This window comes from Rhineura floridana, chromosome 1 (genome assembly GCF_030035675.1).
Source record: "Rhineura floridana isolate rRhiFlo1 chromosome 1, rRhiFlo1.hap2, whole genome shotgun sequence".
NCBI lineage: Eukaryota > Metazoa > Chordata > Lepidosauria > Squamata > Rhineuridae > Rhineura > Rhineura floridana.
The window spans coordinates 299346890-299370397 of record NC_084480.1 but is presented as its reverse complement, the minus strand read 5'-3'; the positions used below and the strand labels follow the sequence as shown (position 1 = coordinate 299370397).

The window sequence follows — 23508 nt, the reverse complement described above, 5'->3', positions numbered from 1 at the left end:
AAGAGCCACTGCCAATCAGTGTAGACAACACAGAGCCAGATGGACCATTGGTCTTCATCAGTATGAAGCAGCTTCCTATGTTTTGGGAAGGGTTGTAGCTTGTTAGTGGAGCATCTGTCTTGCATGAAGAAGGCCCCAGGTTCAATCCCCAGCATTTTCAGGTAGTTCTGGGGGGGGGGAATCCTGCCTGAAATCTGAGAGAACCGCTGCCAGTCATTGTAGACAGTACAGGCATACCCCGCTTAAACATACGCAATGGGACCGGAGCGTGTATGTAAAGTGAAAATGTACTTAAAGTGAAGCAATTATCTATGCATGTACTGCACTGCAATCGCCACTAGATGGCAGCGGAGTCATGCCATTAAGGCGTATGGAGCATGTACGTTATAGCGAGGCGATGTTAAGTGAAGCGACGTTAAGCGGGGTATGCCTGTACTGAGCTAGATAGACCAATGGGTCTGACTCAGTATAAGGCAGCTTGGTATGCTTCTAAGCATTTCTATGTTCAGGCTATAAGTCCTTCCTTGTTGTTGCAAGCAGTGTTTAAACACAGGAGCCCTGTTGATACAGAGGGAAGGGAAACATTGCCCAGTCTGTACAGTTCCCAGTTAGAGCCCTGCAGTTGCCTGAAAACTTTCAACCCAGATTGGGGAGAGGTTTTAGTTTAGAGAAGTGGCAGCTGGTGACTCTGTGTCAGTGGGGCAGTGGAATCTGCTCTGGGTTTTAGTCTGGACAGGTTCTTAAAGGTTCTTTTAAGTAGAGACCTTATCCTAGTCTGAATCTGTTTTGGAATTGCTTTTTAAGATCTTTTTCAAGATGTTTTTTTAAAAGGTGTTATAAAGCTGTTTTGTTTTAAGGTTTTTAAAAATGTTGTGTATTAATGTATTTCAAAGTCTTTTGTTCTTAGATGTTTTAGAGTGCTTTTAGTGTTTTTGTTTGCTGCCCTGGGCTCCTTCTGGGAGGAAGGGCGGGATATAAATTTAACACAATCAATCAATGGTCCCAAGTTCATTCCCCAACATTTCCAGATAGGGTTGGGAAAGACCCCTGTAGGAACCCTGGAGACCCACTGTCAGTCGTTGTAGACCAGGGATGGTGAACTTATGTCCCTTGAGGTGATGATGGACAATAGCTCTCATCACCCCTGACCATGGTCCGTGTTGGCTGAGGCCAGTTGGAGTTGGAGTCTAACAACATCTGGAGGGCCACAGGTTCCCCATTTCTCCTTACTCATCTTGGAGCATGCTCACCCATCAGTGCCTTGCCCCTGCTTTTTTCTGTCAGCCACCCAGAGTAAAGTTGGGGGCAGTTTCCAGTCCCTATCCCACCTCCACAATCTCAGAATGAGGACGGGGGCTCATTACACTTGCCAGAAAAGGAAGAAATGTGTGTCTTTCCTGTTGAACGTTACCCACCACACCCAGTAGAGAGATGTGGCAGGATGGCTGACTGATTGGAAGATGGCAAAACCAGAACAGTAGATCATGCAGAGGTACGACAGCTAGCCTCCTCTCTGAGACTATATTCACAGAAGACTTTCATTGTATCCTTAACTTGTTTCTGGATTCCCCTATTTTCCCAAAGGTTCTTTTTTCCCCTTTCAAATAATTGTTACTTACAATCCTTCATAGCAAATGGAAATACAGTCATTGTCTCATATTCTACGTTTTAATGCAAATATGAATCTCTTTTCTCTGCTCATTTTAAAGCTCTGTCAGGTCTTGAGCACAATCACCCTCTTTCTCAATCCTAGCCGGCAGGGTGTCAACCCCTCTTTCACTTATTCTACTAGTTTTGTCCTGCAGGGATGATATCTCCTTTTGTCTCTTTTCTCCTTCTCTCTCAGAAGCTCATGAGGTCCAGAATAAGGCCAGGACAAGCTACTCAGCACAGTAATTATTGGCAGACTTTGATTGCCTTTTATGCTCAGAAGATTGGAGAGGATGTTAAACAAAAGGTGTAAACAGATCATTTCCTTTTAGATTGTTATCTGGTCAAGCAGAGGGGATTCCCTGCCATTTAAGCATCATTCCAGTTCATTTTGCAGAAGCCTCGTTCACCAGAAAAAAATTGCCTGCTGAGCTGCTGGTCAGAAGCAGCTCGCATTAATAGACTTTTTCTCAGTGTCAGTGAAACTACAAGCCTCAGTAGCCCCTCAGTGAAATGAGGCTTCCTCCTGTGCTTCGCTAAGAGCCAGCCAAGGAGTTTGTTTATGTTACCCGGAGGCTTGTAGTGGTAGCTTTAAAGCAGGGCTGAGTATTAGGCAGCGCTTGGAAAAGTTACTTTTTTTGAACTACAAGTCCCATCAGCCCAGCCAGCATGGCCACTGGATTGGGTTGATGGGAGTTGTAGTTCAAAAAAGTAACTTTTCCAAGCTCTAGTATTAGGCCCAGGAGCCAACTGCAGCTCCAGGCCTCTCTCTGTCTGGCCCTTGGGATTCTGCACAGGCCACGCCCTATCACCAACCACACCCTCTTTCTCCAGGCCACATCCCCTCACCAGCTGTGCTTCACATTCTCCTTGAGTGTGTTTGCCTGGCTAGAATGTGTCTTTGAACACTATTAACTCCTCTCTTGCTTGCCTGGTTGGAGGAGCATTTGTAGAAATTAGCCTACTGTACAAATGTGACATTTATACTGATTGCTCTGCCCACTTTTGCCATTGGCAAGTGGGGCCCACGGAAGCTTGGTCAGTGGGGTATGTGGTCTTGGGCTCCACCTACTCTCTCCATGAATAGCTTCATGGAAGCAAAGCTTCTCTGTAAGCTACGGTCCTTGAGAATTTGCAAGGAAGGCATGTGATTCAAGAGCATGTCATAAGCAATGTTGCTGAAGGCTATTTAGGCAGCTTGGAAAATTCCCAGGGAAGCCTCTTTTCCTTGCCAGTCAAAACAATGGCCATGGTGGAACTGGGCTGCACTCCTGAGCACAGCTAAGCTGCTTAAATCGCATTTACTTCAGCGGGATTGAAGCAGCCTAACTATGTAGAGGATTTTAGGAATTATTATCTTCTTTAACAGGACTAGCTGCGGACTGCAGTTTAGCACTCTATATTTTTTGGATATTTTCATACCGTAAAATTAAAAGAATTGTACACAAAATAAATCTGATTGGGGCTTGCTCTGCAAGAAAATGTTATTAGGAGTCAACTACACATTTCATAGCACTTTCAAGTAGAAAAGTGTTTAACGACCCTTAAATGTCTCACTTACCCCATTGAGGCAGGTCATTATAAGGGTACAAATCAGCTTTCCCCAACCTGGGATCTTCTAGATGTTAGTTCCCACCATCCATGACCATTGGCCATGCTGGCTGGGGCTGATGAAAGTTGGAGTCCAAAACATCTGGAGAGCATTGGGTTGTGGAAAGCAGGTGTAAATCATCTAGTCTGGGGAGGGGGCGGCTCCAGTTGTTGACTTGGGGTTCCTAGAAACCATATCAGGAGAAGATCAGTAACGGTCACAGCAAAGTATTGGATGTGGCTTGGTAAAATTCTGTTCATGAGTGGCAATGGTGAAATCGAATGGGTCTGGCCAGTCTCCATATGAGTGAAAAGGGGTTTGGTGGCAGACATGCAAATGTTCCTTGAGGTTGGAGATCAGGTGGAGATCTCAGCCCCAAGGACTAAACTTATGCCGCCCTTCACAAATTATGCTATCAAATTTCTTGCATATGGGGAAACTAGGGTCAGCACACCTCGTGAATTTTCTCCCGGTCACACCCCTCATCCATCCTGCTCTGTGCCTTCCTTTTTTCCGCTTGCTTGCCTGTTGGAAGTGTGTGTATATAGCAATCTCTGACTTTTGCGTGGCTGGAATGTGGTCTTCTTTACAAAGGCAAGAGTCACCCCTGTGGCTCTGTCCATTTTTGCCTTTTGTCCCACCCATCACCGGCATGTGGCCCTGAGAAGGTTGCTATGAGGAAATGCAGCCCTCGGTTCCTCACCCTTGCTTAGACCAGCGGCTCCCAAACTTTGTTCCCCCATGGACCATTAAATTATTCTTCTGCCTGTTGTATAATTTTTTAATTGCATTTTTATTGCTTCTTTTATTTCTTATATTGCATTTTATTGTACTACAATTTGCATTCCACAGAATTCAACAATATAAAAAACAAAAGAAGCTAAATAAATACAAATAAAATCAACATGCATATTTAATGCAGACATGCCACGGACCACCTGAATGAAGCTTGCAGACCACTGGTGGTCCTCAGACCTCAGTTTAGGAACCCCTGCCTTAGATCTTATATGTGTTGAGTGATCATTAAGCTTGGGATCTGGACTGCACCAGCTTCTCCCACCCCATGCATCCATTGCATTAATTGAAATGTGAGAAACAAGCACAAAGGTTATTCACGAGCAAAATATTTTACTAGCCTGTTGGAGGCTGACAGAGGAAAGGCAGACAAAGTCTGTACCTCCTCTAGCAGCTCACTGCATTTCTATGCTGGATGCTTCCTTCTGCGGGCAGCTCATTTGGTTTCTATGCTGGGTGCAGAGGAGGGACAATGGGCTCCATCCCTCCTCCAGCAGCCCTTTCCCTCGTCCGCATGCAATTCCGTGCACTCACCAGCATGCAATTCCTTGTTGCAAATACAAGGCTGGGCACTCTGCACCGACAGTAGTAGGTGTGACTGAGAACTCTGATTGCACATAGGAACCCTTTGCTCATACAGTCACTTCTTCTTCTGCTGAATATGTGGTGGTTGGGGGGGGGGCAGCGTCTGCAACCCTGCCCCTCTTCCATTCTCATTCACTCAATGTGTGGATATAAAGGTAAGAATATGACTTTGGCTGCCAACTTGACATGGAAAGGGTTTCCCGAAGCTAGGAAGCTAGAAAAACACTGATCTAGTCCATTAGGGTGTGGATTAATGTGCCACATTTACCCGATCTCAAAATGTCAGTGAACCAAACCGTCGGACTACGTTTCAGGATTTCCTAGTTTCAGGCACACTCCACTAGACCCTGTTAATGCAGCCTGTGTAGCTTTGCTCAAATAAATTATTTTCAAGCAAGCGTTGTGGAAGGGATATGAGAAATCAATGTGGATGTTTTTCTCGCCGTTACTGCATCTTTCACGGCAATTTTCTATTTCATTTGTGGTTCAAGTGGGAAAAGAAAAATAGTTAACAATTACAACTGGTATGAAACCAGCAATATAAACCCTCATTAGAAACATAAAATTGGTATATGAGGGCAAGTTTGGCTGTACATCCATTAATTGGAGGTTTTGCCTTGGTCTAGGGATTCTGGATAATGAGTGTCTGCACGTCCATGAAAAAGAGTTTGCAGAGACCTTTCTAGATTCTGGAGGCTGATATCAGAATGACTGTGACCTGCAAATGCACTCTAGATTTTTAAAACACCTTTGGTAGGCAAGAGGAGGGAATGTTCCCAGGGATGAAATTATTGGTCCCTTTACCGCTCAGGTGTCAAGGAAATAAAGCTTTTCTATTACAAGATCACAGTAAATCACATTGAGAAGGGGGGAGGGAAAGAAAGAAAGTGCAGGGCAAAGTTGCTGGAATTTATGTATAGAATGTTCTGCATGGAGATGTGGAAATTTAGTCTGCTTCTGTAATACAGATTCAGTAGAGGAGTGTGAAAGATTTAAATGTATAATAATGAGCTGTTCTGGGCTGAAAAATATCAAGGCCCACATACAAGGGCACCTAAAAAAATGGTGCTTATATATAAGGCCCACTTCATGCATTGCATTCACTTCACACCAAGATGCGTTTAAGTGTACAGCTTGAAAACAAACTGTGCATGCAACAGGCACACATATTGTACAAGGATGTACATCAGAGAGGCAATATTGATGATAGTGCCCTATTCTGCATTGCATTTCTTTTTTGGGAGAAGGAGAGTCCACAAACCTACTCATGCAGCGAGCTCCATGGCTGAACCATTCTTATCGTTTAATTTATATGTGCAATGCAGGCTTACTTTGAAATAAGTCCCACTAAATTCAGTGGGACATGGTCCCAGTTAAGGGTTTTATGGAAAATGGAAATGGGAATGCCTTCAAGTCGATTCTGACTTATGGCGACCCTATAAATAGGGTTTTCATGGTAAGCGGTATTCAGAGGGGGTTTACCATTGCCTTCCTCTGAGGCTGAGAGGCAGTGCCTGGCTCAGGGTCACCCAGTGAGCTTCATGGCTGTGTGGGGATTCGAACCCTGGTCTCCCAGGTTGTAGTCCGGCACCTTAACCACTATGCCACACTGGCTCTCAATGGTTTTATAGGGATTGCCATTGTAGTCTCTTAACAAAGGCTGAAGGAACACCTGCATTCTGAAGTGCGGAAGAAGCAGCTTGAACTAATATTGTACCGAAAGTATACACACACTAAATGGAAGGGGCGCAATTGGTTGCTTCTTGGATCCAAGCCATGGCAGACTTTTTAAAAAAAATGTAATGTATAAATCTCTTGGCCAGCTTGTTTAAACTAAGGTGTGCCAACCCCCAGCTCACACTCACTTAAAATTTCTGGGAAATTTTCCTACACTTTGAGGGTGTTTTCTTTTACCTTACCTTACCTCTTATCACAGGAAGCTGCCTTATACCGAGTCAGACCATTGGTCTATCTAGCTCAGTATTGCCTACACTGACTGGCAGTGGCTCTCCAGGATTTCAGACAGAGAGTTTGTAGATATCACGACACAGTGAGACACGGTGAGACCAGAGTTCAATTTCGGAGCCCCCCTCGTAATTCTCGTCTCCGCTTTTATTTTACCTCCGCTTGGAGGCGTGGATTATTTTCTCTCCATAAACAGCCTATGACCTTTAACTATTGTATAACATCACGTACATACATAGTACAACAGCATTATCTACGTGGCAATATGCAGGCAGTTATTTAACCACTACAGATGTCAGTATCGTTTACAGCCATAAAGTTAACCACATCCTGTTTTTCCACTGGTCAGATCGCAATGTCTTGAGAGATAGTGTACTGAGAACAGCAGCGTGGTTTGCCAACGTATGCTGTTCATTCAGTCCACCCCACATCTCCCCCTTTTTTATTTTTTAGCAAAAAGTAATTACTACGTAATGGTCGCGGAGCAACAGGTGTACACGTCTGGAAAAGGTATTGTAAAAAACAGCATAAGCCTATACTTAAAATGAGTAAAAGAATAGCATATCTAAGAATCTGACTTAGCCATCCAGTGGGCAGCCAACTCCAAAGCCACTGCCACCAAGTTGTAGGGGCGTCCTGCAAAATGTTATTAGCTAGATCCTTCAAGTTTTTTACCTGTGTTCTGATTTCAAAACTGTTGTCAGTTAAATTAAAACAGCACATATTCTTTATAGTTTCGCACCCCAACTGATGTTGTAATAGCAGGTAATCTATAGCTGCACGATTATCCAAGATAGCTTGTCTTAATATACCCTGCTCTTCATTTAACAAAGCAATGGCTCGAGAGGTGGCATTTATCATCTTAACATAATTACAGGCTAATTTATGTAATTGATTGCTGTTACTTACTGCCAATGCAGGAAGTCCAACAAGGGAGATGGCTAGTGATACACTTTCTGCTTTATTAAGCAATTCCACCTTGTCATTACAATCAGCCGGCATGGCAACAGCTTCTCTTTTCCTACGTTGGGCTAGCAACTCCCTTTTATGAAGGAAAATGGGAACCAGTCGACTCAGGCAACAGATGGTATCAGAAATATTAGCGGGAACATAATTAAAAGTGGTTTCTCCACATGTCCAAAACCATCCACCTGGTAAAGGAATGTGTCCGTACATACTGGATATGTTAATGTGCTGTGTACAATTCCATGTGGGTCTCCCAACCTTTAGACATCCCTTCTGCACCTTATGTCGACTACAATTAACCATCCCAGCACACGTATTATTAATGGAATTTGCAACATGTGATGTAAATAATTGAAAAGCATTAACAGGCAGCTGGAAGGTTGGAGTTCCCCAATTCGAAACAGTATGATATTTAATCTCTGAAGTATTCATGAACCGCCCAAGTCCTGTAATGTTCCCAATATCCCCAGGTGCTTTGCATACGGGTATTAAACATGTTCCCAACATACCCATTTCCTGTACATGTTCAGTCATGCAAAAGTCACTCACATTTGTCATTCTTGCTAACTGAACCCAGATATTGTGTTGAAACCGCATCCCCAACTCCTGCCCCAACCTGTCAGCCCCGGCGCTTCCTAAAATCCAACAAATGCAAAGTACAAAAATAGAATTTGTATTTAAAGACGCAATTAAAGCAAGAATGGTATTCTCAGTTGTCTTGTCCACCCCGGCTTGTTCCATTGCTTTTTCTGCTTGTGTTGCTAAGTTCTTTATTTGGCCCCAAGTCACGGGAGGTTGCGGAACATTCCGACCACGCTTCCTGGAAGACATCCCAGTATCCTGAAGTTGCAGAGAAAAATTAGGGATGGGATTCTTAAGATTATCGTGCCAGGACATCGTCTTTCCAGGGCCGGATACACCTAGCAGGTACCCACACAGGACCGTCAGGCGTAGACACAGCCGCGTAACCTCGACCCCACGTTATAAGCGGAACTGGGCCTTTCCACTCTGGATTTGGTAGTTGCCGAAACTGCACCCGCGGGGCAGGTAGAGACTCCGACTGCTGAAAATGCCGCTGCGCTCGAGTAGAAAAGGAAAAATGAGTATTGGGAGATTGAGACAAATTTAAATGATTAATGGTAAACAACACTTGTGCCAGCCACTCCTCTTTGGTGGCCAATCCCAGTGGTACTCCTCCTTTTTGTTTTTGTTTAAGCAAATGCTCTTTAAGGGTACGATTGGTACGTTCGACGACAGCTTGACCTGTAGAATTATAAGGAATACCAAACAAATGTGTAATGGACCACTTAGTGCAAAACTGTGCAAATTGCTGTGAAACATATGCAGGACCATTATCAGTTTTTATCGTCTGAGGTTGGCCCATGATGGCAATAGAACGAATGACATGATTAATAACATTCTTAGTTTTTTCCCCTTTCTGAGGAGTTACCCATATGTATCCGGAATATGTATCTACTGTAACATGCAAATACTTCCATGGGGAGAAAGTAGGAAAATGTGTAACATCCATTTGCCACAACTGGTTAACTATGAGACCTCGTGGGTTCACTCCTGGTTCTGGGGATAGAGTTAACTGTGTGCATTGGGGACATTGTTGAATAATGGCAGAGGCTTCCTGGGCAGTAAGATGGAATTGCTTCTGGAGTGCTTTAGCATTTTGATGATGAAGGGCATGACTTTCTATGGGTGTGCAAAGGAGGGCACGAAGAGCCTGATCAGCATATTGATTACCTTCTGTTAACAATCCTGGGAAAGGTTGATGACTGCGAATATGAAATATAGCAAATCGACAAGACCGAGTATGTATGAGTTTTTGAAGTGTAAGCATAAGAGCAAGTAGATTAGTGTCCAGCATGGGAGAGACATAACTACCGGGTAATGCAAGTACAACATTCTTAACATAAAGACTATCGGTAATAATGTTAACCTCCTGATCTGCAAAAGTCAACAGCGCCATACTAACAGCGGCCAACTCAGATCTCTGAGCGGAAGTTTGGGGTAAGGTGAAAATTGTCTTCCAAACCCCCTGCTCGTGCCATGCAACAACCCCTCTAGTTGGACTGCCATCAGTATAGACCGTGACCGCAGGTAAGGGTTGTAAACTGATTACAGATTGAAACTGGATAGGAATTTTTTGTGTAATTTGAAGCCGTGGATCTGATGAGGAACGACATGAAATTGTGCCCAAATAAGAGACTAAAGCCCATTGAAGGTCATCAGAAAGCGCAACAGCATTTTCCCATGTGTAAAGTTTAAGAGGCAACGAAATTTCAACCGGATCGATACCTAATAATTGCCTTGATCGTAATCGTGCTTTTTGGATTATTTCTGCTGCTTGCATTGGCAAAGTTGTGATAGATGACTTTGGTGTATGGGCTAAGTAAAGCCACTCTATTATATGTGTAGCATTGGAGCCTGACTCCTGAGTGAGTGCAGCAAAAAGTTGGCTTCCATCAAATAAAACAAATAAAATCAGTGGTTTATTCAATATTTGTCGATCCACCCAAATAGCTTTTAACGTTGTAGAAACTAATTCTAGGGATTGCCTTGCCTGTTCCGTTAAAGTAATAATATCTGCAGGTTGACGTCCTTGTTTTAAACATTCAAATAAAGGCCCCATGTCTTGAGTGGTAAGTTTACAATATGGTCGAATCCAATTAATAGAACCCAAGAATTGTTGTAGTTCTACATAAGTTGGCTTCATTGACAAAGTAAGACAGGGCAATACAGGAGTGGAGTAGGATTGCATTAATTTATGTCCTAAATACAGAAATGGTTCTTTGAGTTGTACCTTTTCAGGGGCAATCTGCAACCCTGACTGTGACAAATGATCAGTAAGGTGTTGTTGCCACATAGATGGGAGGGTTCTCCCAGCCACCAAGATGTCATCCATATAATGGTAGACCAATAATGTAGGGTATTGAGCCCGAAAGGGTCGCAGGGCCATGTCTACAAACTGTTGACATAGGGTTGGACTATTTAACATGCCCTGAGGTAGCACTTTCCATTGATATCGTTGCGCAGGGCCAGAGTTATTATATACGGGAACAGTAAACGCAAATTTCGGTGCGTCTTGCGCTTGTAACGGTATTGTGAAAAAGCAATCTTTCAGGTCTATAATAGCTAAGGAATAGTCATATGGAATTAAATTTGGATTAGGCGTCCCACATTGTAGCGGACCCATGGGCACAATTAATTTATTTATTTCTCGTAAATCATGTAAGAGCCTCCACTTTCCAGATTTCTTTTTAATCACAAACACTGGGGTGTTATAAGGGCTATTACTTTCTGCTATATGATCAGCTTCCAGTTGCTCCTTTACCAGTTGGTGCAGAGCTTCTAATTTTTCTTTGGGTAAGGGCCATTGTTCTACCCAAATGGGTATGTCTGTCTTCCATTGTAAAGGAAGAGCTGCCTTTTGTTGGCTAATCATTAATAACAATGGTGGTCTGGAATTGCTCCAGTAAATCCCTTCCCCACAGATTTACTGAAATGTCCAAAATACAAGGGCGAATGTGGGCTATACGATCACCATCAAGAGCAACAACTTGTATCCAATCCTTACTCCGTTTTGAATCCTGAGCTCCGCCCACTCCCCACACAGAAGGGGCCACTTCTACTGGCCAAGAGGATGGCCAGTTATGTTCAGCAATTACTGTGACATCTGCCCCAGAATCTATAATACCTTCAAAAATAACATTGTTTAAACAATACTTACGAACCGGTTTCTCCCTGGTCACTTCTGCCAGTACTGCAGCTACCTGTGGATGGAAAGGATTACCTGAAATACTCACACTCGGCGATTTCGTCCTTGTAGATCCGAATCCACCAGTACGTTTTTGGGAGGAAGTGTTCGATGTGAAAAGACGATATGGCAATAACAATAGTTGCGCAAAAGAATCTCCCTTCTTCAACTGAAGGGGAAGGTGACTCCAATACTGAATATAAATAATTCCCTGATAATCAGAATCAATAACACCAGGTACCACCATTATATTATTCTTGGAAGCAGAGGATCGCGGTAGTACAAGGCCTACGGTGCCTTCTGGTAAAGGGCCAGTGAGTGTGGTAGGCATTAAAAGAACTGCTCCAGGCAAAGGAACATCTTTTGACTCTGCATGTATCAAATCAATTCCAGCGCTTCCTTGAGTAGCAGGGGTGGGTACACTTCCTTGAGATTCGGGGCTGGAAGCCTGCCCCAAGTTCAGTTTCCCTCAATAGGACGGGAAGACACATTGGTATTGGTAATGGGAGCTGAACGACACTGATTAGCCCAATGATAACCCTTTTTACATTTCGGACAGATTTTCTTTGGCCGGTTTGTAACAGTGCCCCCACCTTTAAATGCTCCTCCGCCAGGAGCCCGACATTCCCTTCTGAAATGACCAGGCTTTTGACAATTAAAACAATTGCCTGTAGGTTTGTTACCCTGTCTTAATGCCCCAGCTAACAATGTCATGGCATGAACATGTGTACCTACCTCTGCACAAGCTTGAATCATGTCTCCCAATTCATATTGCGGTCTATGAATAATGTTTTTCAAAATCTTTTTACAGTCTGTGTTAGAATTCTCGTAAGCTAATTTTAACAATAATTCCCCTTGTGCCTGAGGGTTATCAACCTGCCGTGTCAGAGCCTCTTTCAAACGGTCAACAAACTGAAAATAGGGCTCTGTTGCTTGCTGCCGTACATTCGTAAAAGAACGTAAGGGTTCTTTCCCAGCAGGCACCTTTTTAAATGCTTTCTGTATACACTCAGCAGTTCGATGAAATGCGGCTTCAGGCAATACCCCTTGTTGTGCTATGGTAGCAAAATTACCTGACCCATAAATTTGCTCGGGAATGATATTAGCATCCCCAGCTGCTATAGCAGCATGTCTAAATTCTTGGTCCCAAACTACATATTGCGAAGGAGTCAAAATCATCCTAAAGAGATCCTTCCAATCTTGAGGGATCATGTTATATCCAGTAGCTACTCCTTCCAACATCCCTTGTACATAATTAGCCGTAATCCCATATTCTCTTACTGCCTTATTTATTTCTCTAATAACAGAAAACGGAAGAGCTGTCCAAGTTGCTATGCGATTATTAGCATTATTAGGATCTGGCTGATATGTAACGGGAAAAGCTGAAATTGTACCCTCCCAGTCTCCCATTTCTTCCATAGATAATAATCCTGAGGCTGCAGCCTGAGCTATGGCTGCTTTAACCTTCCCAGTAACCTGTTCTTGTTGGACTGGAGGGCTATATGGAGGAGCATTTACAAATTTCTCAATATCCTTTTCAGGTGTAGGTAAAGAAAGTTGGGGATAAAGAGGAGTTTTCTGGTCAGAATTGGCAAACAGCGATGTCTCTTTTATCCCTAAATGACTAATGGCCTCAGCACACTTTTGCCATAATAAGAGATGGTGAATAGGTGCTCTTGGTTCTTCATGTAATTTTCTCCCTATCTTTATCCAATCTGACTGACGTAGTGATCCTTGCTCTGGATACCATGGACATTGACATTGAATTGTTTTTAACAATGATTCAATGTGAGAACGACTTATAAAAGCTGAGGTATCCTGTTTTAAAATTTTTTGTAGCTCTTGTGCATGAACCTTCTGCTGAGCTGACAATTCCCCCCCCATACTCACGAATGGGAGCTGTACGCTGAGGTGCACCGTTGGCTGATCCTGCCAGTGGGTACGAGGGTGTTTGTTCTGAATCACGTCGGGGTCACCAGATGTAGATATCACGACACAGTGAGACACGGTGAGACCAGAGTTCAATTTCGGAGCCCCCCTCGTAATTCTCGTCTCCGCTTTTATTTTACCTCCGCTTGGAGGCGTGGATTATTTTCTCTCCATAAACAGCCTATGACCTTTAACTATTGTATAACATCACGTACATACATAGTACAACAGCATTATCTACGTGGCAATATGCAGGCAGTTATTTAACCACTACAGATGTCAGTATCGTTTACAGCCATAAAGTTAACCACATCCTGTTTTTCCACTGGTCAGATCGCAATGTCTTGAGAGATAGTGTACTGAGAACAGCAGCGTGGTTTGCCAACGTATGCTGTTCATTCAGTCCACCCCACAAGAGTTGATTTCCAGATTGGAAATGCAGGGAATTGAGGCATTATTGCTGTTCACGGACACATTCCAGCCGGGTAAAAGCACTCAAGGAAGATACAGATTAGGGCCAGAGAGGGGTGTGGCCTGAGGACCAGATTTGGCCCCCAGATTTTGGCTCCTTAGCCCTGATCTATACATATAAATTAGCACATGCAAATCTATGCAAATATCTTTTGCCGTTTTTGGTGTTGTGCTAGTGGCCGCCCTATTGAGGAGCATGGACTAGGCTTCCTCATGCTACCCATGTGTTTTTAGCTAGACACCTCTATGAATCAACCTGGCAGCATTTTGTCAGTGTGTGACCATGTGGGGTTTTTAAAGAATGATGCAATGTTGCTGCCACTTCTTTCTTGTTAAGAGTTGAACAAACTGATGCTCTAGGTGAGAAAGTGAAGCTTTATTAAAAAATAATGGCCTGGATTAACTGCTGCCTTGACTGAATAAACAGCTGTAATGAATGGGGTAATTAATATCTGAATAATTCTCTCTTTTTTTCTTCCTTTTACAAGCAGCAACAATAATTGTGGGCTCTTTATAGTGTTTTTTTTAAGCCAACCTGCAAAGCCTCTTCATGAAAAGATCTATTAACCTTTGTGAGAATTAAGCCATTGTGTTTCTTCTGTCAGTGAAGACTAGCTTTGTGTATTATTTACAAATCAGAATGCTCTTTTGGGAAATGTAAAATTTAAGAGAAATCAAGCTTTGCTAACAAAGGTCATCCTTAAGTTTTTTATGCTTAGATGAATTAATACATTACTGCATTTGCACACCTATATAGGTGTAACCATTGGTCGTTGGTGCCCAATGGGACTGGTAGAGCTGTAGACAGGGAGGCTAACATTACAACCTATCCTGGATGGGGTTGCACTCCCCCTGAAGGAGCAGGTTCATAGCTTGGGGGTTGTCCTAGAACCATCTCTGTCACTTGAGGCTCAGGTAGCCTCGGTGGCACAGAGTGCCTTCTACCAACTTTGGTGTGGCCCAGCTATGCCCCTATCTGGACAGGGATAACCTGGCTTTAGTTGTCCATGCTCTTTTAACCTCCAAGTTAGATTACTGCAATGCACTCTACGTGGGGCATCCTTGGAAGACAGTTCAGAAACTGCAGCTTGTGCAAAATGCAATTGCCAGATTGGTAACGGGGACCAGATGGTCCGAACATATAAAACCAATTCTGGCCCGCTTGCATTGGCTGCCTGTATGTTTCTGAGCTCGATTCAAGGTGCTGGTTTTGACCTATAAAGCCTTACATGGCTTGGGACCACAATACCTGATGGAACGCCTCTCCTGACACGAACCCATCCGTACACTATGCTCAACATCCAAGGCCCTCCTGCGGGTGCCTACTCGGAGGGAAGCTGGGAGTCTGGCAACAAGGGAGAGGGCCTTCTCAGTGGTGGTCCCCAAATTATGGAATGATCTCCCTGACGAGGTGCGCTTGGTGCCAACACTGTTAACTTTTTGGCACCAGGTCAAGACTTTCCTCTTCTCCCAGGCATTTTAGCATGTGTTTTTAAATTGTTTTTTAAAAAATGTGTTTTTAAATTTGTATATTTGTTTTTAATGCTTCGGCTATGGGGTGGTATACAAATGCAATCAATCAATAAATATATGCAGCCGGAGCCAATGACAGACAGCCACATCCTGACTGGTGTAATTAACAAGGCAGGCAGGTGGGGACTGGGTGGGGGCAGAGTAAGGTTGGTGGGGCAGGCCCCATTTGCCCAAACGGGCCGGACTTCACTGGGCATAGCTTAGAGAGAGCAACATGCTTTACATACAAAAGGTCCTGTCTTCAGATCTTGGGATCTCCAGGTGGGGTTGAGAAAGACCCTTGTGTAAAAATCTGGAGATAGCCTCCGCCATTCATTGCTCAGTGACGAGCACAAGGTAGCCCTGGATCAATGTGAAGACCTCTAAAAGATGTGCAGTAGATCAAAAACAGACTTCTCACTTCCAGTTAACAAGGGCAGCAACAAAATTACAGTAGGGCCCTGCTTTTCGGCATTCCGCTAATACGCTGGCGCCAGCTAGGTGATCAGCTGTAGCGTGGGGAGCTCCAGCCACCGTGCTCCAGCTGACAGCTATCAGCTGGAGCGCACGAGCTCCCCACGCTCCAGCTGATTGTGTGCTACATCTGACAGGGATCAGATGGAGCATGCGAGCTCCCCGCGCTACAGCTGATCGCTGCCATCAGCTGTAGGGTAGGGAGCTCGCGCGCTACAGCTGAGTAGGGCCCCACTTTCCTGTGGTTTTTGCTTTTTGGCGGGGGTGTGGAACGGAACGTGCCATATGAGTGGGGCCCTACTGCACTCTCTTCCCCCCAACTCCAAATTATATTGTTGAAATGAAGAAAGCTTTGAAGTAACCAGGAATGGATTAGCAACAAAAATTAGCACAGAATTTCCCAAACATCTGTTCCTGGAGATACCCTGTTTTCTCAAATAAAATTGTGGGTACAAGATTTGAAGGAGGCATGCCCAGAGCACACTCTTGCAGTAGGCGACTTCTTTCTCAGAGGCCTGGCGATTCTGGGACAATCACTCAAATGGCAGAGAAATAGCAGAATTATGTGTTTTCCCAAGGGAGTAGGCTGGCATGAAGGCATGCCAAGAGCCTTACAGGAGCCTCTCATTCACTTATTGGTAACCAGGAATTATATGCAGGGGAGTGAACAGGCTGCTGGATAGTTCACTCCATTGCACGTCTCCAGTCTGCTTGGTTTCCATGCTAGTTGTGGATGACAGGGATTAGTTGCCCTGGTAGAAGGCAATTTGGTAAAAATCTGCCTGCAGTGCCGATGGAGCTCAATGGTAGAGCATCTGCTTTGTATGGAGAACGTCTCAGGTTCAGTCCCCAGCAGCTCCGAGTAAGGCTTGGAATGTCCCCCATCTGAAACCCTGGAGACCCTCTGCCAATCTGTATAAACAATACTCAGCTGGATGGACCAATGTTCTGACTCAGTATAAGGCAGCTTCCTTTGTTCCTATGATTTCCTGTCTTCCACAGCCAGCAGAGAAACACAGCCTGCTCACCTCTTACCAGGTGAGTAAATAAATTTGTGGGCCAGTAACTTTTAGGGGCTTATTTACAAGGCAGCCTAAACGTATGTCTCCTGGCACATTTGCAGTTAAGCCACACAGGTGTACTCAAGCACACATTTTAGGGACGGCTGGTGTTTAGTATGATTGAGGGCTGCTGCTTCCACCTCACTGCAGGTTCTAAGGCAGAATTTACCTGACATTACAGTGCCAACAGCCTTTGGAGGTCTGCTGCTGCTGTCAGTTTACAGCTATTCATGGCTTCTCCTGTGATGGAGCACCTACTCAAGGGATCAGGCCCTTAATGAGCCTTGCATCCAAACAGGAACATGAATGTCAGCTGCGATTTTGTATTAATCCATCTTCCTTATGGTCTCGGTTTGCAGCAGCAGTCAGATATCCTATTGGAATAGTTTAGCGCTTAAAACACACACACACACACCCCTCAGCATTATCCAAACTTCTCCTGTTGACAGAGGGATGGTTTCTTTTCTTCCTGTGTGAACTGCAAGGCTGCTTTAGGGAGAAGCATCTTTTGTGAAGAGTTTTTGATGATGATATTTATCATGATCATCATGCCTGGACCTAGATGAGGCATACTTCTTTTAATAAAAAGGAGATATTGTGCGTATATGTGTGAGAGTGAGTAGTGCATATTACTGTAAGTAGCTGGCGGCCAGGGCTTGGTGCCCACTACCCAGAGAGTGAGTTGTGAGCAAACAGGATACTGCAAATGCCGATACCCAGTTTAGTAGATAAGTTCTTGCTGAGAATAAAAGGCTCACAAAATTGGCAAGGCAATATCTTTCACCTGAGCAGCCTCCATTAATGGGAGTCTGTGCAGCTTTTTGAGTTCCCTCCTGAAGAAGAATGCAGTGTCATTCTGAAGCTTGCGTACTGTTCCTTTATTAAAAGGTAAAAAGTTACCTGTTTGGGGCCTTTAGGTTATGCTTGTAAAATCATCTGCATGCAAATTTGTAGGTACTCCCAGTGGAACTTTTACATTAGGTCATGGTGCAGATTGCTAGGCGTACACTAATGGGTTTTTTAGAGCATTTTTAAAAGCAAGAACTAATTTCCTGTGAGTAATGAAACAATTATAGTTTAAAGTGGAGAAAGAGGAGGAGGTAGTGAGGAGACTGGAGCAATTAAACAAAAAGCAGTTTGGCGTTACTGTGGATTGGCACTGAACAAAAGGACAGTGGGTTCTAGAGATGGATTTGGGTTTCCCTTCCTTATTGCAACAGACTTGGCATGGAATGTCATACAGAATGCGTTTGATTACTTCCAGGCTGTGCCACAGTTTTTGTAACAGTTCTGATTATGCTTAAAGATGTGAATGGTTCCCCCCTACACACACATACACATTTGTATCTTGCAGTAATCAAACGCACGCAGAAGCACACTGTAGCATCTTACAAAACCGAATATATAAAAATTCCTCCTTTTTAAAAAAACCATGAACAGCCACTCTACATTTGGAATTATGTTTCATGTGAGATAAGAACATAGATAGCTGCCAAATACCAAATCGGACCTTTAGTCCATTTAGCTCAGTATTCTGTACACTGACTGGCAGCGGCTCTCCAGGATTTCCGGTGGGGATCTCTCCCAGCTCTGATTGGAGATGCTGGGACCTTCTGCATGCAAGGCAAGTGCTCTACCACTGAGCTATGGCCTTTCCTTTCATATACTTAAGAACAATTTCATCATTTTAAAGCCACATTTTTGGAATAAAAATGCATTATGCCATGTGGCCTGGATGCTTTTGCATGCATTTAGTCAGTGCAACCAAAGCTGGTGTGAGTCCAGAAAAAGGGGGTGTTCTGGGGCATGTTGGGGGAGGGGACAAGGGGAGGGGACTTAGGCCACATCCAACTTGTGTTCAGAGCACTCCTACAGGTCCCAATTGAGGCAGAAGTCATACCAGGAAAAAGGTCAGTCTAAGAAAACAAATACAATAGAAGTTAATGGAGAGGGCTTACTCCCTGGTAGGGCTATTTGGAAGACCAGGCTTTTACTTTCTGATTCCTGTGCGCAGCTGCTGACTGAGCCGGTGTTCAGCCAATCCAGAGGCTGCTGAATGGCAACTGGATGTGGTGGAACTTTACGTCGGCACCACTTAACGTCAGCTTCCCCTGAGTTGGATTGCTCTGCCGTTCATGTCTATTAATTTCAGTGGGTGTACTCAGGGTAGGGCTAGCATTGAATACCACCTTTACGCCAGTCACTTAAAGAAGAGGTGGGCTTTTAAGGCCTATTCAAAAATAGCAAGGAACGAAGGTTGCATAAATATTTTCTAGGTAGTTTGTATGTGTGAGCATGAAGAACTATTAAACCAGTGAATGCCTGTGTATTTAATATAAACGCAGATACATTTACAGCGTTTTATTTCTGCTTTTGGCTGTGATACTGCATGTTGTCTAGGATTTGTGAGAAAGGGGGAGTAGTATGTAGAAGAACAGGCAGATTCTTAAGTAAAATATTTGGTTGCTCATTGTCACCCAGGGCACTATTGGAACCTAATTCGGCTCTGGTTGGCTTTCTTGTTTGCTGTGGATGGCACTCGACTGCTCTTTGATACCTTTTTTGTGATGGGGAGAGTTAAAGAGTGGAGCTGAATCTGTCACTGTAGATATTTTGCTGCTTTTGACACCCAACAAGGAACAAAGAGCCCCAGGAGGTGGGCAGGTTCTCCTCTTCTGCATGTATTTAAACAGATGCGGGACTGGACCCAATTCAAGGTATTAGTACTATCATATAAAGCCCTAAACAGCTTGGAACGCAAGTATCCAAAACAGCATCTTCACCATTATCAACCATCTTGGACCCTATGTTCGGCAAGCAAGGCCTTGATGGTGGTGGGCCACCAAACACTGCCTGGTTGGTGCTGACTTGACAGGGTCTTTTCAATGGCAACTTCCTGTTTGTGGAATGCCCTCCCCAGGGAGGTGTGTCTGTCTCCATCACAATAACTTTCAGGAGGAATTTGAAAACATTCTTGTTTACCCAGGCATTTGATGGCTGAAGGGGACTGTTCCTGGCAACCTGAATGTTTTTAAGCTGTTTTACAATGTTTTAGAATATTTTAAACTGTGTTTTGCAATGATTTTAACTGTTTTTAGTATGTTTTTCTTTTTCTTGTAAAATTGTTTTGTTCATGTTTGCCACCTGGGCTCCTTCAGTAGGGAGGGTGGGATATAAATTCAATAAACCATCATGATCATAAGCTGCATCTCCTGCATTTCAGATCCTGCACTTAACAGGGGATTGAACCTGATGACTTTAAAGGTCTCGTCCAACTCAAGTGATTCCATAATGCCAAGACAACTGCAGCAGGCCTAGAAACAGAGGCCACATCTGCGCTATACATGTAAAGAATTTTCATTCCACTTTAATAGTCATCGCTTCCTCCAAAGAATCCTGGGAACTGTAGTTATTTAAGGGTGCTGAGACTTGTTAGGATACCTCTATTCCCCTAAGAGGGCTACAATTCCTAGATGGTTTAACAGCCCATCTCTCTTCCCAAAGAACTCTGATACAACTCCTATCAGCCCAACGCCGCACAGCCATGAGAGTTGTAATCCAAAACATCTGGAGGGCACCAGGTTGGGGAAAGCCAATTTAATAGAGGGAGTATTGAAATTCCTTTGAGGTGAGCTACTCCAAGAGCAAAGTTGCTACCCTGTAAAAATACCTTTTTGTGAACAAAATGAAAAGCTTGTTCTGCTACAGAATTACATTATCACATTCCAAACTTTGTATGCTCTCTCCACCCTGATCAACTTTGTGATGAACATAATTGAATCAAATTGGTTTAAATCCAAATATTCAGACCTAACTATATAAAGTGGCTCCCCAGCACGCCTTCCATTTTTTCCTTTTTTTATTTCTCTACTAGGATCCCCCCCTTTCTCTTTGTTCTCTTTTCTGGCGTATTTGGTAAAGAGAAAGGTTTGATTGCAACAGTTCCTTTATGTTGTCGCCATACATTGTAATAAAACCTAAAAAGCAGATAAATCCATCCCCTTCTCTTCGCCGTCCTCACCCCCCTCTCCCCAAAGTGGCATTGACTGGACTCCATTACTGCTAAAAGGGTCTTATTAAGTTCTCTTCTGCCACAACAAATGCTGTTCTAGAGAGTGGCTGTTAGCTCAGAGCTTCCATCTATTGTCTGATGAGCAAGACCCCAACTGCCTGAAGATGTCATAATGAGAGATAAGTCAGAATTCTTTTGTGCTCTAATTAATAAAAAAAATTAACCCCGGGTCATTCACAGTCTTCATTCCTCCAAGCAGTAATTGCTCACACAGAGGCAGTTAAATATTTCATGTGTTTCCTTTATAACTGGTACAGATGAAACACACACTCAAAGGGCACCATTTACCAAGGGATTTTCTGATTCTTGATGGAAATAGAAGGAGTTTAGTGATTCAGCTTTTAATTTTAACAAATGTACTTCACATTTATTCAGTGCTTTGCATACCGGAGTGGGGAGACTTTTTCTTCAGTGCTTTGCACACTGGAGACAGACAACTCTCCTCCTTGAACACCTTTCCAAGTACTGTGTATCTGGGATATCTGTTGGCAATGGACTTGTGTAGAGTGAGAGACAGTGTGGTGTAGTGGTCAGAGTTTTGGACTAGGGCCTTGGGAGACCCAGGTTCAAATCCCCCCTCCAGCTGTGACGTTCACTGGATGACCTTGGGCTAGTCGCTCTCTCTCAGCCTAACCTACCTCACAGGGTTGTTATGAGGATACAGTGGAGAGTGGGAGAACAATGTACGCCACCTTGAGCTCCTGGGTACAAAGGTGGGATATAAATGTAGTAGGCAGCGTAGTAACAGGGCTGTTCTCTCAACCTCTGTGGAATTCATGTGGAGGGACTGTAGCTTAGTGGTAGAGCATCTGCCTTGCATGCAGAAGGTCCCAGGTTCAATCCCTGGCATCTCTAGATAGGGCTGGGAGAGACTCTTGCCTGAAACTCTGGAAAGCTGCTGCCAGTCAGTGTAGATAATACTGAGCTAGATGGACCAGTGGTCTGACTCAGTATTAAGGCACCTTCCTGTGTTCTTATGTTCCTTACTAATTTAACTCACAACTGTCTTCTTAAGTACATTTACGGAATTCATTGGCACCGTTAGCAGAGGTCAGGCTTAACCAGCATTCTTAAGCAAGGTCTGAGGTTAAGAATCCTGGCCATATATAGAGAACCATGTTAGCCTTCACTGTGGTTAACACTGTTGTCAAAGAGGGGAGAGGGCTTGTGCTGGAGAGAGTCCGGATAGTGGAGAGAGAATGGATGAGCCTGCAGCCAGGTCTTGCTATCTCAAGATTAAATGGTTAGAGTAGGAAGGGAGCGAGGGAGGGGGAATAACCCAGAGCCACTTTTCTCTGTTAAGACATGCTCTGGATGCATACATTTGTGAACATTGTGTTTACTTTCTTGCTTTCTGCATTTCCCTGGCAAGATTGCCTTTGATGAATAGCAGGATGTGCCTAGCTCCATGCCAGATAATCTTCAGAACACTATCAGCTTCCCAGGAGAGGAGGAAGAGCAGTGCCGAAAGCTATCTGGTTTATAAACTCTTGGATGGGAGGCCCGTGTGACCAAACAAATAAAAATAAAATGTCGATGTTATCGCCTTCCTTGCAGAAAGAAGCCGGGTTGCACTGGGTTCAGGGACGAAGGCGCCATTCAGCAAAACTCTTGTTTTGCAGCACTTCCCACTCTTTGTTAGCAACAGTGTGTTGTGCATTTTCTGATAAATTAATTACTCTCTAACTGTTCATAGATACGATATCTCAGGATTAATAATACAGCTGTATTGACACACTGCTGTAGACACTGATCCAAGTCTCTGCTCAGCGCAATTCCTCCAGCACCAACAGGGAAGTAGTTTTGAGCCTTATCTCTAGGAAGTTACAGTTATATCTCCTGTTTTGCTAATTGGCTCAGTGATGTATCGCATGGTGAGGGACAAAACAGGAAAGTGGAGTGAGTAAGGAATATTAAAGATGCATGCAAAGAAATCAATGCTAGATATGCAATATATGTTAAACCAAGGGTGGGGAGTCTGTGGACCTCTGGATGATGTTCATTTATTATTTATTATTATTTATTATTTATTATTTATTTATTTATTAATTCAATTTATATACCGCCCCATAGCCGAAGCTCTCTGGGCGGTTCACAAGAAGTAAAACATCTGATATACAATTAAAACCACGTATCAAGCAATTTAAACATACATTAATAATATCAAAAAAATTAAAACATATGTATACACATACAAATGCATATTAAATATTAAAAAGCTAAAATACTAAAAATACTAAGATGCTAAAAAGCTAAAAACTGAAACTAAAATGCCTGGGAGAAGAGGAAGGTTTTTACCTGGCGCCGAAAAGATAGTAATGTTGGCGCCAGGCGTACCTCATCAGGAAGAATATTCCATAGTTCTGAGAAGGCCCTTTTTCTTGTTATCACCTTCCGGGCTTCTCTCTGAGTAGGCACCCGGAGGAGGGCCTTCGATGTGGAGCGGAGTGTACGGGTAGGTTCGTATTGGGAGAGACGTTCCATCAGATATTGTGGCCCCGTGCCGTGCAAGGCTTTATAGGTTAAAACCAGCACCTTGAATCGAGCCCGGAAACATACAGGCAACCAGTACAAGCGGGCCAGAATCAGTGCTATATGTTCGGACTGCCTTAATTAAATTTATATCCCACCCTTTCTCCCAGTAGTAGCCCAGGGCGGCAAACAAAAGCAT

At 43.7% G+C, this 23508-nt stretch overlaps 1 protein-coding gene and 1 non-coding gene across 2 annotated transcripts in view; both read left to right on the top strand.

The window, feature by feature from the left end:
* EXT1 (exostosin glycosyltransferase 1) overlaps positions 1-23508 on the top strand; it is a 326984-nt gene that overhangs the window by 189324 nt on the left and 114152 nt on the right. The gene's annotated exons all lie outside the window — the stretch shown is intronic.
* Positions 21620-21692, top strand: TRNAA-UGC (transfer RNA alanine (anticodon UGC)). The gene has a single exon. It is a non-coding gene; the product is annotated as a tRNA-Ala (tRNA).